The 17773-nt window shown below is 41.5% G+C and overlaps 1 protein-coding gene across 3 annotated transcripts in view; it reads left to right on the forward strand.

The window, feature by feature from the left end:
* The first annotated feature begins 1940 nt into the window (after window positions 1–1940).
* ctbp2l (C-terminal binding protein 2, like) overlaps window positions 1941–17773 on the forward strand; it is a 97048-nt gene continuing 81215 nt past the window's right edge. Inside the window, exon 1 of one of the 3 annotated variants that reach the window (XM_085169926.1) lies at window positions 1941–2386. The gene's annotated coding sequence lies outside the window, so the exon portion shown is untranslated. Of the gene's footprint in view, window positions 2387–3257; window positions 3367–17773 lie in introns of those variants that run through there. The other 2 variants (XM_085169929.1, XM_085169928.1) reach the window with 2 other exon arrangements.

Raw genomic sequence — 17773 nt, forward strand, 5'->3', positions numbered from 1 at the left:
CCTTCCTTCACCTTTTACTCACTTGGCTGTGCTGTTTTATGAGCTTTCAGTCAGCAGCATCCCACAGTGATCCATACTAAAGAGCACCATTAATCATCGGTACAATGTAATGGGGTGAAACACAAATATCACAGCCTTGTACAGTCTCCTATAACATCTTAGTAGTATGTTAAAGCAATTCCATAAATTATACATTGACTGCAGACTAAAGCACTGCTGGTACATTCATAATTCTGTGCGGTAGCATTGTATGGAGGGAAAGAAAGAATAATTTTGACATATTGTCTTGTAAAATTTTTATCACCCTATGAAGGTTGGTTAGAATTTATGTGACAGGCATGCAACATTTTGTCATCCATGTTAGTGGAAGTCAGGGTCGGTGCACTCAGACATCGCATCTAGTTGAAATTTGGACCACACACAGATAATCTGGCTCTCAGGCAACACTGGCAGACCAACAGCCAGAACTGACTGCTATGGCATATTTTACAGTTAACGCCAAGTATTTGAGATTTGACGTGCCAGTGATTTAAAATGAAGATAAAAGGCAAATAACTTTCTAAACTATTCATGATTGGCTAGATGCTGGTTTTCTCTGCCATTTGGTGAAAGACAGGAATTTTACAGGGATTTTATTGTAGCTTTTTAATGAAAAATGCTGAGTGGTGCATCAAACAACGCTGATCAGAGCAGTGAGATGAAAGTGTTGTGGTGGTGCTGTTAAGTGATTAACATTTTGATTCCAATATGTTTGATTTGATCCCATTGGTCAATGCCCTATTCCTATTTCTTAATTTTAGTTACTGGAACTTTCTATTTGATAAAGTTTATACTTAGAACTGGATCAGGTGACCCTGAACCCTGAACCACCCCTTTCTTATTCTACTATTAGCTTAGACTTTTGCAGGACAGAGGTTTGTTCCTGTTAAAAAAGAGGTTTTTTTCCTTACCACTGTCGCAAAGTGCTTGCTTCTAAGGAATCATCTCATTGTTAGTTTTTTTTTTTTTTTTTTTTTTTGCAGGGTAGAGCAATTTAATTCAGTCTTATTCATACAACGCCAAATCAAAACAACAGTCACCTCAAGGTGCTTTATATTGTAATTTCTCAATAATAAAGAGAAAACCCCAACAATCCAACAACCCTTTGGGTAAGCACTTGGTGACAGTGGGAAGAAAAAACTCCCTTTCAACAAGAAGAAATCCCTTGCAGAACCAGGCTCATGAAGACAGGATAAAAGACAAGGTGCAGAACAGAGTCAGATTTTAGTTTTGAGCCGAATCTTGAAAGATTGCATTATATTATTGATCATATGATTTGGTACTATAAAACTAAACATGCATTGAATTGACTAGCATCTCTACTGTGATTTATATAAAAGGTGAAATCATCTTTTAAAACAAACAAACAAACAAAAACAATGAGCTCAGAGACACTGAACTATACTTAGAAACAATATAGCCTCAACATAGTGATAAAAAAAATAGTTGGTACAGTTTTTAAGAACTGAGAAGCAGAAGTTTGACAAAAAAAAAAAGCCACATATAGCAATACATCAGATAGTTAACTTTTAAGAGTTCTTGAACTTATCTTCAATGCTCTGAGCATCACAATTTTAAAAAAAAGCCATTCCCCAAGAAAAGCACTCCTCACCTGAAACTAAAACTATCTCAGTTTTAAAAACTCTTTAAAAGAGAGAGAGAGAAGAAAGAGAGGAAGAAACCAAAAATGACCGCATCATTTATGCTCAAGGTGTGTGTGTATGTGTGTGTATAACAGAGAGAGAGAGAGGGGGGGGGGGGGGGGGGGGGAGAGAGAGAGACGGTGGTAATGGAGAGAGGGGAGTGTGAGTGTGTGTGTGTTTGTGTGCGTGTGTGTGTGTGTGTGTGGGGGGGGGGGTGTTCTTCTTCTTCTTCTTCTTCTTGGTTTATGTCATTGGTTTAAACGACCCAAGACCCCGCCTTTATAAAAAAGAGAGTTAGACATAGTGTGACTACAGCCAAAGAGAGAGAGAAAGAGAGAGAGGCAAAATAAAGCAGAGAAGCAGTTAGACACCTACTCGGCGTTTATGCTCCGTCGTATTTGAATAAACAAGGACTCGCTTCAACACATTGTAGCCCGTTCCCTGCTCGGCTATCACTCCTCTCTATCCGGTTGTTTCTTCTCGCCTGCCCCTAAAAGAGAAAAAGAGAGGGGGAGAGAGAGAGAGCCCGCGAGAGAAGCCGCTCGTGCAGCGCGCGGAGGATTAATAATAAGGTGGAATCAGAATTACTCCAAATCTTATTTCGTGTCCCCGAAGCGGATGATGCTGCCGCAGACGTGTGCCTAAAAAAAAAGAAAAAAGAAAAAGTCGGCTTCTCAACTTGCTATCTGATACCATTCATCCAGGTAAGACTGCATTTACAGAAGCAACACCAGCCGTGCAGATTTAACTCGTGTAATTCAGTTTTGGAGGAGGGATGGTGGTGTTGGTGGTGAGGAAGGGGGTTCAAAAGAGAGTTGGCCGCCGTTGGGTTTCGGGTCCGCATACGGCTCTGACCATGTGTGTCCACCTTACTGCGCCATGAAGATGGGGGAATGGTCGGTCGGGGTGGGTTGTACACACGGGAGGGAAATTATTTCTGACCACGTATATAGCACGCTGTGTCAAATGTGGACACGACCGGACCGCGTTTCCCTCCTTACAGTGTTGACATTTACGTTCCTCACCTTTACATAGCGAAAGGTAGCTGTTCGGCAAAGGCATGCGGAGTGTATTGTTTTTGCACACAGCCAGACCCCTCACGGAGTGCGTGTCGGTTAAAAGAAAATAGGAAGTGCATTAGTAGAGTGTCTGTTGAATGGCTGTGGAGTTGTACAGGCTGTGTTGTGCTTTCCAGCGAGACTATTTGCTCATAAATCCTCTAATACCCCATGCTTGATCCGAATGACTGAGTTTTTGTAGGCATAATAGTGTTGTAGAAGACGTCATCCTGTGTAATCTTCAGCGCTCCTCGCTGCTCAGCCTGTCTCTTAAAAAAAAGAAAAAGAAAAAGGAAAGAAAGAAAAACGCACGCGCAAAACGCACGCACACAAGTCATCCCAACAGGAGCACATTTGCTGCATCACAATGTCACTGACCATTCACGTGTTTGTGTCCTTGCACACATTTTAAGACCTCTTCTGGAGACGCTTTGCAAAAAGCTGTCACGCATGGTTACGGAGGATCAGAGGGCCCCTTAAACTTTTTTTTTTTTTAATTGCAGGGCCCCGCAAATAGATAGAAGATCAAACACCTGCATCTGATGACATTTTGCCCCGAGGAAACTCACCTGAAAGGATTTGGTGGTTTAGTGTGAAGCTGCAGAGGTGCAGTTTGCCAAATAAAAGTAAGATTTTAGAAACTGATTAACTTAACAGTTGTTAAGTGGATGGCGTTCTCTTGATCCCATAGAGGATGTGACTTGAAAACCGCTAGAGGAGAATAATGAGCTGTTTTCTGTAGTCCCTGCTCTTAATCAGTTAGCTGTATTTTACATAGAGGTGAGTGTATATTGTTTTAATTGCTGAGCTGTTATTTGCAGCTGGAATAAAGTATCACTTCTGGTTGGGTAAACTTTAAAAAAAGTAGTAAAGAAAGTGCTTCCTCTGTTTACAGCCACCTTTAGGTGCAGGCAGCGTATAAATGAGCTGCTAATTGCCTTGTGTTAACTTGTTAATTACACCCACTAAAGTATTCTTACATATTATTGGACTAATTAATTCACTGATTACTCTGAAAATATGACAACAGGACACGTGTTGGATTAATGAAGAACCGGGGTTATCCCAATTCCTTATCGCTCATCATTAAAAACATCATCGTCAGTAATTAATTCTTGTCAACTAAGATAATTTCCATCCAGCACCCACACCAAAAGAAAAAGTATAATCTTGATATAATCAAAGTAAATAATTGGATCACTGCAAGCTAAATAAGAGGTGACCTCTTTGTCTGTGCATGTATTGACTGAGAAGGGAGGGGGGCGTGTGCGCCTTAAGGAATATCAGACTGTTACAGATGTGTGCAGCTTGGACATCTGCTCCGTTGTCAGCCATTGTCAAGGAAGCAGTTAAGATGGTGGGCAGATCAGCTCAACAGAGCTCCCTTGTCAGGAAAAAAACGATAAACTGCAAAAGTGCAGCAGGAAAGAGCTCCTAACACAGAGCGGTATTCTACATTCACAATTACTCCTGGTCCACAGTGGATCAATTCCTCATTCATAACCAATAAAATCGCCACACATACGTTAAGATACATATTTTTTTCCAGAAGGCACCCTTTGTTAGGCTCACCTTCCCACACTGTGAGTCAGTGTTATCATTTAGAATGGGACCTGTCATGTTTCCACAGAGGAAATTGAACAGACTCAGTTAGCCGACCCCGTGAAGAGCCTGCCCTCTGCCATCCTCTCCTGTGTTGCCGAGCAGCACCCTATCACTCAAGGCAATTGAACGTCTCTGAGGGGACCTCTGTTAGCCCCGTGCAATATTTATTACCATCCATCATCCCAAGACTCTCGCTATATGGGTGAATAACAGTGGCTGCTAAGTTCTGTGTTAAAAAGTTCCCTCGCCAGCAACCATTAGAAGGGATTTATGAGAGCGGCTTCCCAAGAAGTGCTGTGGAAGGGAGAGGGAGCATGTTTTAGAGTTGCTGCGTAGCCTGCCCGCTGGGCTGTGCTGCCAAATATGTCATGGTTAAAATTCTGACTGGCTGAAGAGCTGCCTGAATTTCTCATTTCCATTTCAAGTTTGTTTTCTTAATAGGTTCTATTGCTTTAATTAATTAGTAGACTGGAAGAAAATTTCCCTGAAAATGTCACTCTTTCACTGTTTTAAACCTTCTTTGAATGGAATGTGTTTGGTTTTGGGTGGAGGGAAACATTTTGAAGTGCTGGAAAGTTGCATTTGACATTTTTCTTTATTTTGACCTTTAGTAGATAAAACAACGGATTATTTGCAGCTGCCTTGCTCAGTGCTATAGTGACACATGTAGCATTTGATACACCACGCTGTGTAATTCCCATATTTGCCGAATTGCAAAGCTAACAAGATGTCTATTTTCAGTGTATTTTCTTTGTAGATAGTAATGATGCTGATCTAATGTTCACTGTAGGCTTTAATAAGAATCAACTAATGTATGCATGCTGTGCATACAGAGCTGGTAAATTCTGCCTTCATGTCCTTTGAATGAGCCTGTGTGCATGTTGTGTGAAAATTACGTGCTCACTACATCTCGATGTAGTCTTTGATCCTGCAGAGATGAGATGGGAGAGGGGTTTTTTCAGTTTTCCACTCTGGTGAGATTATATGTTTGTCAGGGTTGAAAACAATTGCAGTGTATCTAAAAACTGAAACCATGGGTATGGGACAGCACCATAAACGAATGCCTTATTACGCTTCTTTTAGGTCAATTTGAATATGTGTTTTAATTGGTCTCTGAAGGCTAAGACTAGTCGTCTTTTTTTTTCGTGCGTTCCTCAAAAGTGCCTGTGTGATGTGACTGTGCAGAGCTGACGAGCCCGGGAGCAACGGTGTTCATTTGAAGCTCGCTCAACGTGCTCATTATTTCCAAGCAAAGTGAAGATTGATTTAGCTGAAAGCTGGGATAGTGTTTTTAATGTTTACTTTTTCTGCTGTGAAAAACGTGGCCGTAGAACTGCAAACTGATCGAGACGGTAAATCCGGCCCCAGATTGCTCTTGGTCAAAGCAGAGAACTTGGAAACAAGGTCTTTGCTACTCACGGCAACAAGAGATGTCATTACTCAGCAAGAGGTACTATCTCATGCTTTGAAAACTCCTCTCACCTTTAGAAATGCTGTATTGAAAAGATATCTCAAAGAAATAGTTTACTTGTCATTCCCATTTCTTTGCCTTTCTTTTCTCTTAAGGCATTGTGAGTCTTCACTTTTACACACATTGAAGAGCGCGTGTGTTCAGTGTGGGTTTGGTTAGAGGGGGACTATCATCGCTAACCAACCCCCCCACCCCGCCACCCTTTCCTATAATTTCATTGACAGTAGCAGCAGTTGTGTTCTCCAGAGCTACACAGGGGTAAAGGATAATTAGAGCTGTGGATGTCTTTTTCGTGGTAACGGGGAAAGTGGAACCCTGTGCCAGCACTATTCTCTGTACTATACAAAGGGACAAGATCCAGCGATAGGGTGTGCATAAGAGATCTACAGTATTCTCTAACACAAACAGATGTATTTTATTCTGACTGAAACTAGTAAGGCTGAACCTCATGTGGCTTCAGAGTTGGCTGGCAGGGTTTTTTTCCCCTGCTGTTATTGGAGTGGATGCACTGCAACAGCCACTCTGTGCTTTTACCTTGCACCACTCTGCATTAGTATCAGGGGAGAGCGATGTGCCCGTGTAATAAAGTGAAGGTGCATTGTCTTTCAGCAGTGCAAAAGGTCACGCAGCGCTTGTACTTTGGCCCCTGTTGGCCGTGTCAGAGACCATCTTGTTAGCATTAAGGTATGAGTCGTTTGGCAAAGCAGCACTACAGCAATTAGAGTTATTAATTATTTTTTCACAACTTAATACACTTTCGTTTAATGCATATTAATTGATGTGCTCCCAAATCTGCACTCACATAATCCACCAAGGATTTCTCAAAGGCAAGCATAAAAGGCTTTTATTATCTTAAGGAGGAAGTGGTCTTTTGGGACGTAAAGTGCCCCTACTCAATTGTGTATTACAATATGAAACAGACGTAAGTGAAATGAAATTACAACATATCATCAGCACGGTGAAGGATCCTATTGAATTATTACCTCGGCAGCGCCATTGTTGTAATGTCAGGCTTGCTCTCTTGGATGTGACAGAGGGGGTTTTTATAAAGTCTTCATGCATGGAAGTAAAAAGCAGTTTCAAGGTTAAACTGTGTGAAGGCCAAATGTTTGGGGAGGCTGGATTAATTTCATGTCCCATAATGTGATTTGCAGTATCTCCTCCTCTCCTGCCCTTGGTTTCTTTGGAGATGTGCGAGCCTGATGAGAGCTGAAAGCAGGAGGGGAGGACGGGGGGTGCTGCTGTAACTATCTGCTGCATTTATAAGTGTTTACAGGACTCCTAAATGGAATTAGGGAAGATGGTGCGTGCTTACAAATTCACCATCATTCCCACACCCTGTCTCATTACTGAATACTAATTCAGAGGTTATTCCTTTGGTGTGCGGCAGAGAAAATTAGCTTTCTCTCACACATGCTAGCACGCACACACCCAAAAAAGCGCAATCACACGATGGGCGCTGGTTCCCGAAAAACAAAAATCAGTGGACGTTATCAATTGCAGGGCGGGCTACGAAGGAAGGGGGACCACCATGAGAACAGCAGCGAGTCGGCCTAAGAAGCATGCTGTACCCAACACTTTATCACACAGCATCTGCAGCTTAGCCGTGTGTATCTGTACATCAGCCCAGTTAATGAAACTGTTGCATTGCCTCATCTTATACATACAGATGTCTTTATAGATATGTACACATTTCATATGGCACCATTAACACAGATAAACTTGAAGTACGTTTGCAATACGAGGAAGTGATAAAATCAGCAACTGAGGTCACTGCAGGGAGTGTTTGAGGTGTAATACTGGTGGGTGAGTGGGTGGGTGAGGGTAAGTAGCACCATCTCATTACTGCCACGCTGCAACATCAGTGATTGAAGTACATCAACACTGGGGTTGCTCAGTTTTGGTACTTAGATTAAGATTTCTCTCCAAATGGAATCAGCAGCATGTGGGTCATTCTCTAAATTGGGATGTAAATGTGATGCACTGTGCGGACAAAATATGCTCGAGGTGAAAGACGCAGCTCAGTACACCTGTGTGGACTGTGTATAGTTCGGATGTGGGTTGAGTAAATTTTACGTGTAGGTAGCTGGGCGTTTCTTTCCCAGTCTCTCCTTAGGTAGCTTTCAGTGAGGGCAGTGAGTATAATGAGCTGCAAAATGAGTAGGGAACAGCGAGTTTAGGCTGTCTGTTGCAACATGTTGTAGTATTTTAAACCTCTCCTTGGCAGGGGTGCGCTCAGTGGTCTGTGCATCAAGTTGCTGTTCCTCTTCTTCTCGATTTCCTGCAAAATATAAATGTAATTGCCGTCAGTACCACCAGTGAATTTTGTTTTTTGTTGTGTGTGTGAGTTCCAGTTCAGCTACAGTCAGATAAAGAATTAGATCTGATCTTTTGATCTATCCTTAAGCATTCACCCCCCTAATTTTAGGGAATTGTTGCTGATGCTATTATAGGGCGCTGGCTGATGCATTTAACATATTAGGGAAATTTAGAAGCTTTTGTTTGTAGGATCTCTGAAACAAACTGTTTTTGCCCCCGCTTTTAAGACAGTGCATTTCAACATCTTGCAACACACTGCTTTTATAAAACGCAGTAGAACACGTCACTTACCAGATACTTTGTGGTATAAAGTATTGCAGCTGTGCGAGCTTTCCAGATTTAGAGAATCCTGCTTTGATGGTATGAAAAACACCCCATGTGAGGTATTGGCATTTCAAATGCCTTCAAACTGCACTTATTCATATTTACCCTTCACATACACCCTATAGCAACGCCAGTGTAGCCCTGTAGCGCTATTATATGTCTGAAAGTGCAGTTGGTAAGAAGAATGAAAAGACCAGGGCTGCTGTCTCACACTTTCTTATCTTGTTTCCTCTTTGGCTTTTTTCTTGTCCTCTAATGCACATATCCATCTCCACACCCCCACCCCTCCCCCATGCTAGTGGAGGTCTCATTGCTTATGTAATGTCTCTAAACATTTGTGCAGCATTAGGGGAAGTCAGGCATGCCAAAACTGTGCAAAACGTCCCTCTGTGCACCCCATAGAGGTGGGACAGATGGCAACCCTCGTTCCCAGTCTTGTAAACTGCCTGTGACAGGCGAGATGGCATATACACAGCTGAAGTAGGGCAACACTAACTAAAGCTTTACAGACAGTGGTGGACACAATTGCATGCACCCTCATCAGTGAGGCGCTTACTATGAAAGCCTCGTTTTATTGCATTTAGCTGTTAATTACAGCACAGTGTTTACCGCTCGCAGATTCGTGGAAAAGTTGATCCGCACTGTAAACGCACCGTCGCTTTGCCCCGCCTGTGATCCAGATTCTGGCGCACCTATAACAATTGCTATCAAATTCTCGCAAGAGATCATCCATCACAATGTTAAAGAAGGTGACCCGGAGTTGTTTTCTAATTCAGTCGTTAATCACCGCCACAGCAGAGTGTCGGGCACTTTCACTTTGTTCCCCTTAACAACTCTCTGGGCAGAGTCCATTACTGAGTAAACAGACAGTGAAACACAGAAGAAATGAATGAAGCTGCCCAGCACAGAATCCCCAGAGGTGAGATCAAATGGCAGGCCCGGTGATGATGAGGGATGTTTATGGCTGGCACTCTATTAAGAGGAGGCTCTTTCCTGCTGGCTCATAATGAACATCTACCTTGTGAAATGGTTACTCGGAAGCTTTTTTCCTTACACTGAATTACTGGTCATTTTCATCAAATTTTGCCCTAATTGCTCTCAGCAGTGAGTCAGGGGAAGGGGCACTGATAAAAAGAATGAGTTTTAGGGTAAGTTGGCAAGGTGACTGGCTTATGGCAACATTAGCCATTTTGATTTGAATAAATCTCCACCACCGTTTCTCCCCCCTTTGTATGTTAATGAAAGCCAGCTCCGTCCTTGTAGGATGATATTTCAGGCCTGAACTCTTCTTCTTTTCTCTGTTTACTCGGCAACGCCTCCTCCAGATGTCCCCCACTGCGGGAGGCTTTGAGGCAAATGTGAGAGGCTTCCCACTAAACCATACACTCTCTCACACACACACACAGACATGCACACACAAACATGCACTCTCACATCACCTCTGGGGGTAGCCACTTTAGCTGACCTGTTACGAAATATGACTTCATGGGCTTCAGACAAAAAGTGTGTTGTTTCTATCAAGAAGAGACTTAAATATTGCTGACAAAAGGTGCAGCGGATGTGTTGGGGAGAAAGGAAAAACATCTCTGAAAGGAGAATGTTTTCGTAAATCACAGACAATGTACCATCTGCACCCGGCGGGGTGTATGAGCGACACTGGACTACTGCTGTGAGGAACTATTGCATTGTTATTAAATGGCTGTTGCCTCACTGGCAACCATATTAAAGCCTCAGATCCTGTGCCTGATGCAAGGCAACGAAGAGGAAAAATTTAGGAGAGGGGTGGGTGGCAGAAAAAAAATCCCAAACCAGTCTGGCCTTCTGGACATGTTGACACAATGTGCAACTGCAATTGCATAGATTAGAAGATGGCAGTAAAACGTCTTGACAGTGAAAAGAAAGATTTTTTTCCCCCCTCGTCTTTGCCTGCTCTAACCTCTCTAAGTCCTTGTTGCTGTCCATCACCACTACATGCTCAGCATCTTGCACATGCCGCTGTAAAAGGGGAGCTTTTTTCATAGGTAGGATCTATATCTTAAGAAAGGCAGATGTTACAGTTCAGGCTATACCAGAAACTCATGCTGGGAGGGTAATCTTCTTTTCCTTTCTACATTTTCTTTTTTTTTTATTATGACCATATTCAAAGAAGCTACTTTTTATCCCTTAAGCAGTTCATCTTCAAAATTCATTTAACATTTTTTTTTTACTATAGGATGTGCCTCCCATCTCATGGCGAAGGAGCCTGGATCTACTCGTGCTATATCAGCGTGCTCACTTATTGAGGGTTCATTTTGTGCACGTTGAACTAGTAGCAGAGAGTTCGTGAAATGCCACTGAAGAGCGAGAGCTGATTAGCTCTCCCCTCATTTCATTCTCGCACATTCGCGCGCTCTGATAACAGTTTCTTGTTAACTTTCTTTGTGTCAGAGGTTATTAAAATGATGCAGTTTGAATATATAGTCGCTGAATTGACGCTGACCTGTGCCAAGCTTTCTGTGCAATGTCTGTCTGTTATTGAAGGAAGTATTTTTTGTTACTTTATTTTTGTATTTCCTCCAAATATTTTTGACCCTGAACCCTGAACTGCAGGCTTTATGAAGATTGTCCAACCTCCCCATTTTGTTTAGTTTTGGTCAGTTGCTGAAAAGAAGCTTCAGCGATGTGTAATTACATCGTTATTATTATTTTTATTATGGGATTTGGGGAATTTATTTTATTTTATTTTTTCTACTTTTCCTAAATGGCATGCAGTGCACATGTGCTTTTATACACATGTAAGTCTCTGAGGGTAATCACATATTTTTCTGGGCTTCTAGCGTAGCCACTGGAGACTGGAGTCAAAACTGCCTTTTTGCCCCCCTATCATTGTTTCCAAAAAATTCGAATGAATTTTTAAAAAGTTAATTAAAAATAATAATACGATTCTGAGCCTTTAAAGGGCAAAGGTACCAAAATTCCAGATATTAAAAAGCCTTCCCTGGTGAGAAATTAGAAGTGGTTGACAAAGAGGACAGAAGACTCAGCTATTCTAATAATCTCTGCAAAAGACAGACCTCGGATCATTTTGTCTTATCATGTAGAAAAGTTACAAAAAAGAGAAATGCATATATTTCTATCACATAACACAGATTCATTGCAGGGCAAATGCCACGTATAGTCACCCACCAAGGGCACATTGTGAGCCAGGAAAAACCCCGCTGGCCTGAGAAAAAAATAAATAAAATCCTAGTATTTTCTCAACTGTGACACAGAACGAGCACAAAACCCGAGCAATACTTGTAAAATGTGGAGTCAAGCGACTGTCAGATCAGTAGCTCAGTCCCATCCCTGCTCTGGTAACTCTGCGAGGAGTGAATTTGTGAATGCCCATAAATATGCATACGTACTTGAACTCTGCTGCTTCTTTTTTCTGTTGTTTTTTTTTCTTTCTTTTTTTCTTGACAAAAGTTTCCGCGGGTCTGATTCTTGAAGGCCGTCATGGAGCTTGACGAAAACCTGACATTTGGAAAGGTCTGCGAGAGGGATTTGTTTGTGACAGCTTCAAATTACAGTGGCACGGAGGGAGCAGGAGAAAGGGGAGGGATGCAGAGATTGATGAAGAAAATGGCTCCTGCTTATATAAATGTCAGTTCAGCAAGGTGAATGCCTAAGCTTCTTTTTTTCCCCGCAAGCATTACATGAGTATTCCTCACAATGGAAAAACATTTCTTGCCATCTTTTATTCTGTGTGTGTTTCTCGCCGTCTTTCTGTTTGGCTCAGGCGGTGTTATTGGCAGGAGGCTTTAAGCCTTGTGAAGCTTTGCCAGCATCTTGACAGTAACCACAAACCATTTAGTTGTTTGTTTTGTGTAGGTAGTGACTGAAGGACCAGTCACTCAGGTCCTATTTAGACTGGAGGTTTATTCTGGACCATATATGCAGCAGTATAAAATACATATTAATTTTCCGACTCTTGCGCTCTCTCTGCAAGTGCAGAAACAAGGCAAAAGTAAGAAAGACATCACTGCGAGTACAATCTGGGGGAGGAAAGCACACAAGGAAAATAACTGATAAGTATGCTGCAGTTTCTGTATATCCAGAGTGATTTCTGTTATGTAACAGCAGTTTTTTTTCCCCCAACAAAGGCTGTTACTTCTTGTCAGCCCTCAGCGCACTTATGAGTGCACAGGGAGCTCTGCCTGTCACTGACCTTTTTAATAAGGATGAGATGACCGAAATACACCAAGTGTCCCTCGGTGATGATAGCCAAATGTCACTCAAACTAAAGGACTGTAGCCAGACTTTCACATTGAGATTCCAACAATAGTACAGAGGAGGGAATGCAGAGCCCCCTATCTCTTTTGCTTGACAAATAGCTGATGACACTGTTGGATTAAGTCCTCACAAGTCATGCCAGCTGCTGGAATCAGATGACAAGTACCTCCATGTCTACGTGTCTTAATCTTTTTCAGACACTTCCAGCCGTCGTGTATAACTGGAATATTTATCACACAGGTTGCAAAAGCCAGTAAATTATGTGACTTAAGTGATGCCCGAGTTTGACAACTGCTTTCCTGAAAGGCATGTGCCCTTTTGCCTACTTTTTCATTGTGTCCTCCTGCCATGACACATTTTATTGAAGAGCTGTCTGCGGGCGTACCACAAGAACTCTATGCTGTCTCTAAACTGCAGCCTGCACAAGTTCCCACAGTAGAAAATAGACTTTTCGAATCAGCTACTGCAAGCAGAACCTGTTTTAACAGAAGCAATGCCCATAATTAAACTAACGCATAGGAAAGTATGCTGGGGTGGCTCCCGTGATTAATGGAGCAATTACATAATCCATTACACTGAATTATGAATGTGCTAATGATGAGCTCATGTTGGGTAATGATTCCTGGAGTTTGCTTGTGTAAAATATGAAGAGGGAAGCAGAGAGGACTGTCGGTGTTTGCAGATGTTCCTCTAATCACTCCGAGGTAAGGCTAAGGAGGAAAAAGAAAAATGTGCGACTTCCTACAGAGAGTGGCACCTCCACCATCACGGGTCATTGCTTCCTGTTCTAGAAAGAACGCCTCCTACTGTTCCCACTTGGATTAGATGGCGTAGATTTGAGTGTCTCCTGCTATGAAATACTAAGGCCATACTAATCTAAATTAGTGTTTTATGTAATTTTTATGATGGGAGCATAAAGTATGCAATTAAGGAGGCAAAAAGACAACATAAAGGATGACAGCTGGTGACTAAGCCCTGTCATAATTTTCTCGCCTAAAACAGTGACTGGCTGCAAAGCATTAATTTGTTGTTTACATTCTTGTGTCTTTGCTATGCTTGCTTTGGTACAGGAAATGCCTCAAATATCTTTTATCATGTTAACTGAATTCTAGTTATATATTAAGTAAAATCAACTGTTTTTACTTTATTTGCGAATTCTGGTGTTTTTTGGTAAAGATGCACCGATCGACCGGCCAGGGGTCGGGATCGGCCGATTTTCCGTGTGCTTGGCCCAGATTGCCTGGTGAGTCTCACATATGTCCAATTATGAGCTGGTCTGTTTCATGCATGTCGTTTTCATGCAGAAAATAGTTGTTCACACAGTTATGGCTATATGCTAACATATTGTTTGTGTGCTGTAGCCATGAAGCAACCTTATTGAGAGACTTAAACACCCTCACCCAATTGAACATGCCCAGTTTGAACATGATAGCAAAAGGAAAGTGGCTAAATCTGAAGTAGCCAAAGCTCGATATGAGCCTCGGTATAAGCAGTGAAAAGACCAGTGCAGTTACAAGGAAAATTGCGGAGATGGGTCAAAACAGGGTCAATGTCAATGCAAATAACTGTTCCACCTGCTTTTGTTCGTTAAGCTAAAATATGTCAGGTAAAGTCGGGTGTACGGCTAGTGCATAGCACTTTATTTTCAGTTATCTAAGTGAGAGTAGATCCTGCAACTTACTGGAGTGTGTGGGAAATTGTTTAATCATTTCTTTTATCATGAAAATCATTAGAACTGAAGAAAAGTTGGGTTTTCTTTGTATATGCTGTCAGTTATAGTGCTTCAAACTGAAAAGAAAATTGCAGATCTCTATCCTTCAGTCCAGCTGCTACAGGTGTATAAGATCAAGCACCGAGCCATTCAGTCTGCCTTTAGGAACATTTGTGAAAAAATAGTTTTGAAGATCTTACTGAATTTAAGTGTGGTACTATAAAAGGATGCCAAAGTCGAAGCCTTTAGCAACCACAGCAACTCAGACGCAAAGTGTCAGACCACATAAAGTTACAGATTGGGGTCTGTAAGCGCTGAAGGGTGTGGTGCGTCAAAGTTGCCAACACGCTGTTTGAAACCTTTTCTGGTGTTAACATCAGCACAAAAACTGTGCACGGGGAACTTCATAGCATATGTTCCTATTGGTGATGAATAGTTGTGTCCAGATAGCGTAACTTTAATTTGCTTATTCTAGCAATAGCCAGAATAAGCTCATATTGGACCAACTCTGAATAAAGGTGTACTAAATTGATTGCAATTTAGTACATTGCATAATTGATTGATTGCAAATTATTGCATTTACAATCAAACATAGTTCTTATGACACTGTGAATGAATGATTTGGTATTGTCAGAAGATTTGAAGGCTTGTTTTGTTTTCTTTGTTTCTTAGTTATTTTTTCTGTGACCTTATTCAGCTTCACATCTTATTACTAGATAATCTTGAAAGTACATGCAGCGTATCTGATGTTGAAACTGTCATCTGGCATTTCTTGTGTTTAGTTTCTTTAAAGCACTTAAAGCAGTGTAGGAGGGTTTCAGTTTGTTTTTTCTATGTAATGCCTCATCCTTATTTTTCTTATTAAATAAAAAGACTTCAATTAAGGGTTTGAATAATAGTGCATTTCAGCCTTAACAGACATAACAGCTACTATTTAAATGCAATAACAACTTTAAGTAATAATAACTTTAAACCCTCCTAATGACTTTTCATGAGGTTTATTTTTTATAGCTCCTTCAGGGTTTTTACAGACAGTGCAGATACCTCAGTAGTACATTCTTATGAATATACTTCATAACGTTCTCATGAATCTTAGCTTAGGTCACCTTCTTCTTTTGGTTCTGCAACAGCCTAACCACAGAGATACCACCAAATGCAAAAAGCACGCGTTTGGTCTTTGCAGCTGGCAGACAACTCGCTGCAGATATGTATGTAAATACTGCATCTGGGATAATAAGAAACACATCACAAGACAATAAAGTAAAGATGGATCTGAGTAAATATTTTAGTAGAACTATTGAATATCTCTCATCGATATGGATGAAATCATGGCTGAGGGCTGGATTAACTTCACGATGGGTGCCTGGTGATTCTGTCTGTGGATGCCAGTGTTTGCAATTGTCGGTTGAGGTCTTACAGTTCTCTTACAAATAGCATTGCTGTGGAGTTTCTGTGTCTTATTTAGTTGACAAGCAAATAAAAGTACTTTACTGTCTGGAAGTACACAGTTGATCTTGTTTAATTAATAAATGCTGTTAAACCAGGAATCTACTATATATATTGTTGTGAACATTCATGAATCTTCATACAGCATCTCTAGAGAACAAAAGTTCATTGCAAAAACAAGTTTTAATGGGGCTTGTGTTTACCAAGCTATGACCTCCATGCCCCGAATCCACATAAATGGGCTTCCTTTTTTCCTCCAATTATATTCATTTTATGTGTACAAATAACAGAATCTGTTTGTTGATGTAGCTCAACCTGCTTCAGCGTGTTAGTGGACCTCTTTATTTGGGATGATTGACGTCCATTATTTTTCAGCATGCGTTGTCTGTTATAAACTTGCTGTGGGTGCGTCTGCATTAGATCTGGTTCATTTGAAGTTCACTGTGAGTCCATTTTCTTAGGTAAACAAAACAGCCTGACTGTCAGCTTCCAGCTGAGGACAGTTATCTGCTTATCTGTGACTGAAAATTTATTTCTTCTTCCTAGTGGGAAATTCCTCTTTGCATTCTATCAAGGTAACAGTGTTTGTCATCTTTGAGCGAGAGGTGTGCTCCGTGCTATCTGCTGTAAGGGAGTCGCTTCGGCGTTGGAAGCTGGTAAATGAATTTTGTCTGTTAATTTTATGGGGAAACAATTGCTAGGCAAAAAGACGGAAAAAAAAAACTTTAATGGTTTCAAATATCGCAGTAAAAGTTTGTAACTGTTGAGAAGCGTGTCTCCTCTCCAGAAATTGCCTGTATTGTTTATTGCTATGGTCAGAATTGCAAAGAGGAAACATTATGAGAGTTTTGATGAGGTTGTTAGTTTGTGTATACTAGCACATGTGTGCGCAGGAGTCCATCCAAGCATCTGTTGGCTGTTTTCTCTCTGCATGAGCTGCTGAGTGGAGCCACCTTTTTTAGATATGCAATTATTATGTAAACATGCCATTTTGGTCTCAGAGCCACTTTGTCTCACATTGGCTCTGACTGTGTAGCAGCTCAAGACTGAATTGAATGCCACTGAATGCCATGATTTCTTTTACTTAAAATACTTAAAATAAAATCAGACACACATTGTGAGCTGTTACGGTTATATTAGTTTTTTCTGATTCAGTGTGTGTTTGTGTGTTTTTGTCTTAGTTGTGTTCGGTTTTTTGTCTGATTCTTAGCAGGATTATTAAAAAAGGTCTGGATGGATTTGCATGGAAAGTTTTCAGAGAGGTGTGGCATCGTCCAGCTTGGAAGTGATAAACAATTGGACCATTAAAAGATGGGGCAATGCTGAATATTTCATGTCATATCTTCAAATTTTTATTTTTATTAACCCGTTTTTCCCATGACAATACTCATGCATGACGTCGACGCAAAGGGCATTTGGATACAGACACATTCAGTGACAGCTTATGTCCGCAAGCTGCAAAACTGTGACTTAAATGAATACTTAAAGCTAGTTACAGTGTCTGAAAGAGGTTTGTGTGCAGTGAGGGTCCCTTCCTGCCCTCCCTGCTCTCCAGGCTGCAGGCAGCACAGTGTCCTTTGGTCTTTATAGTGGGCCTCTGGGCTCTGGGCCACTAGCTCTGCCTTGTTCAGGTCCTTGTTCTGCTCTGCTGGTTGCATTGGCCCTGTTGTGAAATGTGATCAGTCAGCTCCATTAGGGCCTGGACTGGGTGCTTTTGGAAACCAAATGGCCCAATTCCTGGTTGTACCACCCAGGAGTTGATCTCAGGGATTGGTCGGAGCGAGTAGTGTCTGTTGCTTCGTAGTAAGTCTGCTGGGAATGCAGCCACACTGCCTTGTTGTTGTGGTATGTTGCGGGCTTGTTTACCACGCTCTGCCTTTGCTTGGACTCTTTTACATGTTAG

Source organism: Neolamprologus multifasciatus, chromosome 8 (genome assembly GCF_963576455.1).
Source record: "Neolamprologus multifasciatus chromosome 8, fNeoMul1.2, whole genome shotgun sequence".
NCBI lineage: Eukaryota > Metazoa > Chordata > Actinopteri > Cichliformes > Cichlidae > Neolamprologus > Neolamprologus multifasciatus.